The 8,789-nt window shown below is 37.1% G+C and overlaps 1 long non-coding RNA gene across 1 annotated transcript; it reads right to left on the reverse strand.

Moving 5' to 3' along the window:
• Positions 1-3,504: 3,504 nt before the first annotated feature.
• On the reverse strand, positions 3,505-4,568 carry LOC131356037 (uncharacterized). The gene is made up of 3 exons (XR_009204982.1): positions 4,386-4,568; positions 3,903-4,004; positions 3,505-3,834 (listed from the first exon to the last, which is right to left on the reverse strand). It is a non-coding gene; the product is annotated as an uncharacterized LOC131356037 (long non-coding RNA).
• Between the last annotated feature and the right edge of the window lie 4,221 nt (positions 4,569-8,789).

Below are 8,789 nucleotides of genomic sequence, written 5' to 3' on the forward strand. Positions count from 1 at the left end.
CTTCTTCCTTATTCTCAAATATAGTGGTTCTAACAATAAGCTCCCTTCTGCTGCACACATGACACACAGAGGAAGGAAAACAGACAAAATCAATTTCAACACACAAAACCAATAAATACCACTGCAACATTTAATTCATTAAAACTATCTTAGATAGAATTTTACAGAATGATCAAGAAATGGAAAATGTAGGAACAAGCAAACTTTCACACAGTTTTGTTATATTGAAAGCAGTTCTGCCAATGCTTTAGAGAAAGTTCCATGTCCTTTTGGGGGATTCTCTCTTTCTCTCTTGTGGTGATTGTCATGTTTTCTGGAGGTGATGCAAAACTGCACACAAACTGACAGTAACCTGAACTCAGCATCAAACTGGGGATCCTGAAGCTGTGATGCAGCACCATTCTCACTAGAAATAATCACTTTCTCGTTACATTTCCAGGTTTAGTGTTAATGAATTATCTGTGTTTGTCTTTCATCTAATATCATTTCAACCATTATTAACCCTCCCCTCATCATCCTCCTATCCTAACTCTAATAAAGTATTTCATTTGCATCTATTACAGCCTCGGTCAGATCATTTCTATACATCAAGATATGTGTATATATATAAAATGTTGATTTTCAACTCAACTCCAATACATGACATTAATTTCTCACTTATATACAAATCCCTTTTAGAGTGTATCATTTCATTTCACACTGTAGTCATTCACTACAGTGTGAAATGAAAATGTCAAAATAACAAAATACAGATAGCCTTCAAGACCCAACCTGTCAGGATCATAGTCTGAAATTCTAACTGTAAAGGATCAAACACCATTTTACACATATTAGTGGATTTGTTTACTTGGAATAGCATAATAGTTTCAGTTTTTGATTTGATTTGCGCTATATGGCGACGTTTTAAATGTGTTCTGGAGGAATTCACCAAATGTTTTCGGGTTTCTTCAGGTTAATCTAAGGGATTTCTGCCTTTTTTTCTTAGTAGACGAAAATAAGTTTAAACTTTAATTCATGATAAAGGCACATGGTTACTTTTTGTTTATACATGTTTAACAATGCTTTTATGAATCACTGTGTTTGATAGTGATGTGTCGTTCATGAAAGATTCGTTCATTTTGAATGAATCCTTAATATGACTCGGGAGTGATTCGTTCATTTTGAATGAAGACTCGGGAGTGATTCGTTCATTTTGTATTGACCGCGCATGCGCAAGATCCTATCTGGGTCTGTGCTGGGAAACTTGCTCGTCACGTGACAGCCTCATAGGCTTCGGCTCTGCAGTCAGTACCGTCTTCGGGTCTGATTCGTTCGTTCGTTCATCACGTGACCACTTCCTGACTCAGTATCTGACAGTCAATATTACTAATGTAATGTTGTATGATATTTAGGAATGATCATAAAATTATCAAAACTTCCGCGGATTTCTGTAGGACTTGAAGAGCTGGACACTGGGTGAGATCGCCTGTGCTGCGGGTCTGTCAGTGTGTGTGTGTGTGTCTAAATAGTGCACTTTGCACTTACCCATTTGTTTTGGGTTTTCTGTTTGTTAATGTATTAGTTATCACAGTATGCATTTTGGGCTGGTATTTTATTTTATTTCATTTTTAAATGGACGGGTTTTAAGCTGTAGCTGGGCTGGAAATCTTAGGTCCAATCCGGTGTTCTATCATTTTTTCCTACTTGTCAGAATTTCCTACCGGCAGCGAAAACGTATAGTTATACCTATCGATCTGTCCTACTTTATCAAAATTTCCTACCTGTACTTTCAAATGGACATAACACTGCAAGAAAATGCAATGCACAGTTTAAACACAGGCAGCAGTTTCTGATAAGAAAATCTAAGACCAGAGTATATAGGCAACTTAATAAAATTGTCTTTTTCAGCGTAATCACTAGTCATTATTAAAGAAAATTTTAAGCACAGTAATAACTCCAGAAACTAAACTGACTCAACTGTACAAAATTTAATTCATAAGGTTTATACACCAAACAGATAAATGTATTCACACACACACACATTATTATTCCATTATTATTATTATTTTTCCACACATTTTCCACACACAAGTTGGGAGGTCTTTTCTGTATTTGTCACACTGCACCTGAAGCACAGTACAAGTAATACATCAGTAATTTACAACAATAAACCTTTTTAGAAAAGGTTTTACTGAAAAACATTTTACTATAAAAAAGTGCAATTGGGACCCAAGATTTTATTAATTCATCACAGTATAAGTTGACCATTTGATGAATTACGATATTTTAATTTCAAACCTCAAGTATATGTTTAAAGACATTAACATGGTTATTCAATATATACATGCTGTGTATAAAATGAATGTGTGGGAATATGATTCCTTACCACTTCAATCATCCTTTTTTCAGCATTACCTTCCAACATGGAGCACACCACACAGTAGTCCTCTGCATTCCCTATACTGTAACACAATGATTGAAATTGGCTCTATTAAAATAATCAAAACAATCCATACAAGGTTCATCCAGTTATAATCCAAAATGGGTGATTCTCACGAAATCTTGGTTTTAAAAATTTTAAACATGAAAATTTTTAAAAATGCTTAAATTAACTTTTTTTTTTTTTAGACATTAGCATCAAAGTCTGGAGTATTTGTGAGCATTAATTTAAAAACTTTTACTTACCATTTAACACCTTTTTGAACATAATTTCCAAAATAAGTCCTAAAAAATCTCATTACCGCAAAACTGTGAAAACATTAACACTGATAGAAAAGCAAATACATTTTCACAGTTTTAAAAATGGATTATTAATAGTCATGCACAGTTACTTCATCTTCTGAAATAATATTTATTTTTAATTTAACAGTTTTTTAATTTTTGACTGATTTCTCTCATTACCGCAACACCGTCCACAATTTACAACAATGTTTTCTTTATATTTTGAAGAAACCTGACATTTTTTCAAAATGACGTGACAAACCTGAGAGAACATAATTTTAAGATTCTGCACATGCATTTAAAATCAAAGTACTATATTTCTATTAATTAAATTAACATCTAATAATCATGAGTTTCGGTAATGAGGTTAATTATTTCTGTAATGATAACTATAAGAGTGGTTTATACTGAGACTTGTATACTAGTCTGAGATTTATACTGAGACTTGTATACTAGTCTGAGATTTATACTGAGACTTGTATACTAGGCTGAGATTTATACTGAGACTTGTATACTAGGCTGAGATTTATACTGAGACTTGTATACTAGGCTGAGATTTATACTGAGACTTGTATACTAGGCTGAGATTTATACTGAGACTTGTATACTAGTCTAAGATTTATACTGAGACTTGTATACTAGGCTGAGATTTATACTGAGACTTGTATACTAGGCTGAGATTTATACTGAGACTTGTATACTAGGCTGAGATTTATACTGAGACTTGTATACTAGTCTGAGATTTATACTGAGACTTGTATACTAGTCTGAGATTTATACTGAGACTTGTGTACTAGTCTGAGATTTATGCTGAGACTTGTGTACTAGTCTGAGATTTATACTGAGACTTGCGTACTAGTCTGAGATTTCTCCTCCATGCCTTAGTGTGGCGGGAATTTCCCCCAGTATGACCAGTACACTCAATCCAGCACCAGTCCTGTTATAGTAGTGGCTAAAGGGTTGTGTGTGTGTGTGTGTTACTTTTGTAATCTACTACATTTACTACTGAATGTCCCTAAACTTACCTCGATATGTCAGCAGTGCACATGCAATCTCTGTTCTATCCAAGGATATAGCACTTTTGCTTGTCTTCACATCTTGAACACTGCTCTCTAAAAGATACAGTTCTGCAAACTGCAAAATTCATGTTTTAGTATAAATCTAAAAAATAAGAACAGCCCAGTATAGGTTATCTAACACACCTTCAAAATTAGAACTCGGCAGCTGCTCGAGTCTTCTTGTTCTTCGTGTGGGAGGGTTTGTACTTGCCATGCTCGTCACGACCTCGCAGCTTCAGAAAGTTTCTAGGTATCATTAAAAACATTTTTAGTTTTGACATTCAAAACATCATGCCATGTGTTCAAAAGTGTGAGGGGGGTTACTTCCAGTTTCGCAGAACTTTACGTTCATACAACGTTTCCTTTCCCAATGGATCTAAAATTAAGATGCTCTTTTTGGTCATGCAGATGATCTTTGAAAAAAAGGGGACATGATTCAATATTACAAATATTTTGTAAGTAAAAAAAAAAGAAAAAAAAGACCACAAGCATCCAGTGTGCTCCAAAGTTCACAGGGCATAGCCAAATGTCCTCTAAAGGAAATTTCATCTGTGGGATGATTATTTTAATTGCAAATTATTGACAGCACAGTTGTTATTATCATCAACGTTTGCATTACTTAAATACCTTAAAGAGACATCCAAAAAGGCCAGAAAATAGTGAGTTTGACACAGCTACACACAGCAGATGTACCGGTTTTGTCAGGCATGCATTTCCGGGTTCCGCTTTGCCACTTCCGGTTCCGGGATGCAACTTCCAGTTTCGCGATCTCATTTCCACCATTTTATGCTTGTCGGTCCTATATAAGCCAGCGGGTGGCCCATGCTCCTTGCCAGATGGTCTCTTCAGTCAGCCTTGAGCTTCTGAGAAGTCATCCTGCCTATTTCTTCAGTTCCTGTCTGCCTGGTTTGTCTCTGCCTTGCTTCAATTATTGACTCTGCCTGCTCTGTGTTTAACCTGTGTTCTGGATTTGGATTATTGGACTGTATGCGATTGCTGACTCTGCCTGCTCTGTGTTTAACCTGTGTTCTGGATTTGGATTATTGGACTGTATGCGATTGCTGACTCTGCCTACTCTATGTTTAACCTGTGTTCTGGATTTGGATTATTGGACTGTATGCGATTGCTGACTCTGCCTGCTCTGTGTTTAACCTGTGTTCTGGATTTGGATTATTGGACTGTATGCGATTGCTGACTCTGCCTGCTCTGTGTTTAACCTGTGTTCTGGATTTGGATTATTGGACTGTATGCGATTGCTGACTCTGCCTACTCTATGTTTAACCTGTGTTCTGGATTTGGATTATTGGACTGTATGCGATTGCTGACTCTGCCTACTCTATGTTTAACTTGTGTTCTGGATTTGGATTATTGGACTGTATGCGATTGCTGACTCTGCCTGCTCTGTGTTTAACCTGTGTTCTGGATTTGGATTATTGGACTGTATGCGATTGCTGACTCTGCCTACTCTATGTTTAACCTGTGTTCTGGATTTGGATTATTGGACTGTATGCGATTGCTGACTCTGCCTGCTCTATGTTTAACCTGTGTTCTGGATTTGGATTATTGGACTGTATGTGGTTGCTGACTCTGCCTACTCTATGTTTAACCTGTGTTCTGGATTTGGATTATTGGACTGTATGTGGTTGCTGACTCGGCGTGCATTGTTTTCTACATGTTCCCCTTTTTGGATTATTGGACTTTGTTTCTATTACTGATTCTGCCCAGCCTGCTTTATCCTGGTTTTCAGTTTTTCTATTGGTGTTGTCTGAGAACTCTGCCATTTTCTGTGCCGTTCTTAATAAAGACTCTAAGTTTGAACTTTGACTGTGTTCTGCATTTGGGTCCTCACTTGCCAGCCCTGACAGGTTTCTGACAGACATTTTTGAAGCTGTCAAATATGGCAGGCCAGCATTTCTAGCACCAGAAAAATCAACAAGGGCAAACACTGGAAAGGAGTAATAAGCAAAACAGTCTGCATCAAGTTAACACCAACAGGGAGTGGTCATAAATGTACTGCTCAGCACCATGTTTGTACCACAGTTACTTCGCATGTACATGAATTTAGAAACTTCGTGAGATAGCTCATGCTTAAATCATGGGATGATCCAGGTATTATTAAGGAAAATATTAATATTTAAAACATTTCAAAATATTACCCAGTGCATGAAAACCATATAATACAGTTAACAATGTACATGAGGTTAAATGCACCCTTTGGTTCTATCCAAGAATAAGACTATTTATTCTAATTGGTCAACTCCATATTTCTAACTTGTGACCAACAGGAGGGAAAAACAAACTTGCCAAACCACCTTATTCAAATAACGAACTGGTGGACAAGGGAAATTGGAAAAAATGACCAACAGGTCAGAAGTATAACTCTAAATACGACACCTTCTTCTTCACAGCTTTTCTTTAGATTTTCTGGCAGTGCACATACAGGCTTAATGGCTTCTGTCACTGCTTTTACCTCTTTGGAGTCTTCATTACTCTGTGGAGTATTTTTTGTGGCAAACACAATAACAGATGGACTTTTTACTGCTGCACATCATGCTGTTTAGGAACTTTCAGCTTGACATGGTGCAGAACGTGGTGCAGATGTTTCATTGTCCATGCTTCTTTTGTACAGTTTTAAATGATTTATGTTGTATTTAGTTTTGAGGGTAGTCCCTTCCTTGTTTTGCAGTGTAACCAACTTGCCGCACACAGATCCAACTGTATATGGACCAGAGAAATCTGGTTCAATTCTCCCTCCTTTTCTTCCACGCTTTCACATATCCAGCAGCAGAACCATATGTCACGTGTCGGTACTTTTTCGGAACCTTTTTGGCATATGCTTGCTTCTGTTTTTCCTGTGACTTTTTAACATTTTCTTCAACTGTTTGTTTACCTCCACTTTCTTGTTTTTAGACTGAACAAAGTCTAAAAATATTAGAGTATGTAGACTCTTGAAGAAGAATTATGTTGGAAAGCTACAGTTCCAAACAATTAGGGATAGAATAGCTGTGTAAATGAAGTGAAATATTTTTTTCAAGTTAAATATTAAATATAAATATTCAAGTTAAATATGAAAGACATAATTAAAAAGAGTATTCTGACAAAGCAAGTATAAATTCTGGAAGGACTTACCGGCATGTCCACTGGATCCTCTGAAGGAAATACTGCCATTTCTACCATACATTAAAAGAAACGGAGAGTGTTTTGTGGTTGTGTGCCTTCGATCTGAGAGAAAAAAGTGTTGCATCCAGATAGGTATGCCAATCATTCTGCTGATCGTTTACTAGCTTCTTGAGGGCTCTGAAATATAAATAATACCATACTATCTTTTTAAAAATTTTCATTTCATGTAATGTGCCAGGTAACGTTATTATTCGTAAAGTTTACCGTTTAATGTTATCATTGGTCTTTTCATCAAGGCCGTTAGTTTGGGGGTGATAGGCTGCTGTTACACTCCTTTTAATGCGAAACAGTTCACAAAGTGCATGGTTGATCTTAAAAAAAAAAAAGTGATTTTGAGACTGCAAAACAACTGCAAAAATTCCCTTACAACTCATTTTTGTACTTTTAGAAAGCACTTACTTCATTAACAAATTCGCTCCCCTTATCTGACAGTATTCTTTTAGGACAGCCATGTTTGTATATAACTGAACAAAGATTTTTTGCAAGTTCAGCTGCAGTTTTGGTTTTCAATGGGAAGGCCTCAACCCACTTTGAGAAATAGTCTGTGGCTGTCAGAACATACTGAAAGCCATCAGCAGTTTTTGGCAAGGGTCCAAATAAATCAATGCCCACAAGTTCCCAGACATCAGACACCTAGAAAGAAAAAAAATCTATTTTATTAGGTGTAATACTACATCTTTATGTTTATACAGTATATGTATGTTTATACAGTGGTGTGAAAATGTGTTGGCCCCCTTCCTGATTTATTTTTTTGCATGTTTGACACACTTTAATGTTTCAGATCATCAAACAAATTTAAATATCAGTCAAAAATAATACAAGTAAACACATCATGCAGTTTTTAAATGAAGGTTTTTATTATTAAGGGAAAACAAAATCCAAAACTACATGGCCCTGTGTGAAAACGTGTTTGCCCCCTAAACCTAATAACTGGTTGGGCCACCCTTAGCAGCAGCAACTGCAATCAAGCATTTTCGATAACTTGCAATGAGTCTGTTACAGCGCTGTGGAGGAATTTTGGCCCACTCATCTTTGCAGAATTGTTGTAATTCAGCCACATTGGAGGGTTTTCGAGCATGAACCGCCTTTTTAAGGTCATGCCACAGCATCTCAATCGGATTGAGGTCAGGACTTTGACTAGGCCACTCCAAAGTGTTCATTTTGTTTTTCTTCAGCCATTCAGAGGTGGACTTGTTGGTGTGTTTTGGATCATGCTGCAGAACCCAAGTTCGCTTCAGCTTGAGGTCACAAACAGATGGCCGGACATTCTCCTTCAGGATTTTTTTGTAGCAGAATTCATGGTTCCATTTATCACAGCAAGTCATCCAGGTCCTGAAGCAGCAAAGCAGCCCCAGACCATCACACTACCACTACCATATTTTACTGTTGGTATGATGTTCTTTTTCTGAAATGCGGTGTTACTTTTATGCCAAAAGTAATGGGACACACACCTTCCAAAATGTTCAACTTTTGTCTCATCAGTCCACAGAGTATTTTCCCAAAAGTCTCGGGATCATCAAGATGTTTTCTGGCAAAACTGAGATGAGCCTTTATGTTCTTTTTGCTCAGCAGCGGTTTTCATCTTGGAACTCTGCCATGCAAACCATTTTTGCCCAGTCTCTTTCTTATGGTGGAGTCATGAACACTCACCTTAACTGAGGCAAGTGAGGCCTGCAGTTCTTTGGATGTTGTTGTGGGGTCTTTTGTGACCTCTTGGATGAGTTGTCGCTGCACTCTTGGGGTAATTTTGGTCAGCTGGCCACTCCTGGGAAGGTTCTCCACTGTTCCATGTTTTCACCATTTGTAGATAATGGCTCTCACTGTGGTTCACTGCAGTCCTAAAGCTTTAGA

Source organism: Hemibagrus wyckioides, linkage group LG07 (genome assembly GCF_019097595.1).
Source record: "Hemibagrus wyckioides isolate EC202008001 linkage group LG07, SWU_Hwy_1.0, whole genome shotgun sequence".
NCBI classification, from domain to species: domain Eukaryota; kingdom Metazoa; phylum Chordata; class Actinopteri; order Siluriformes; family Bagridae; genus Hemibagrus; species Hemibagrus wyckioides.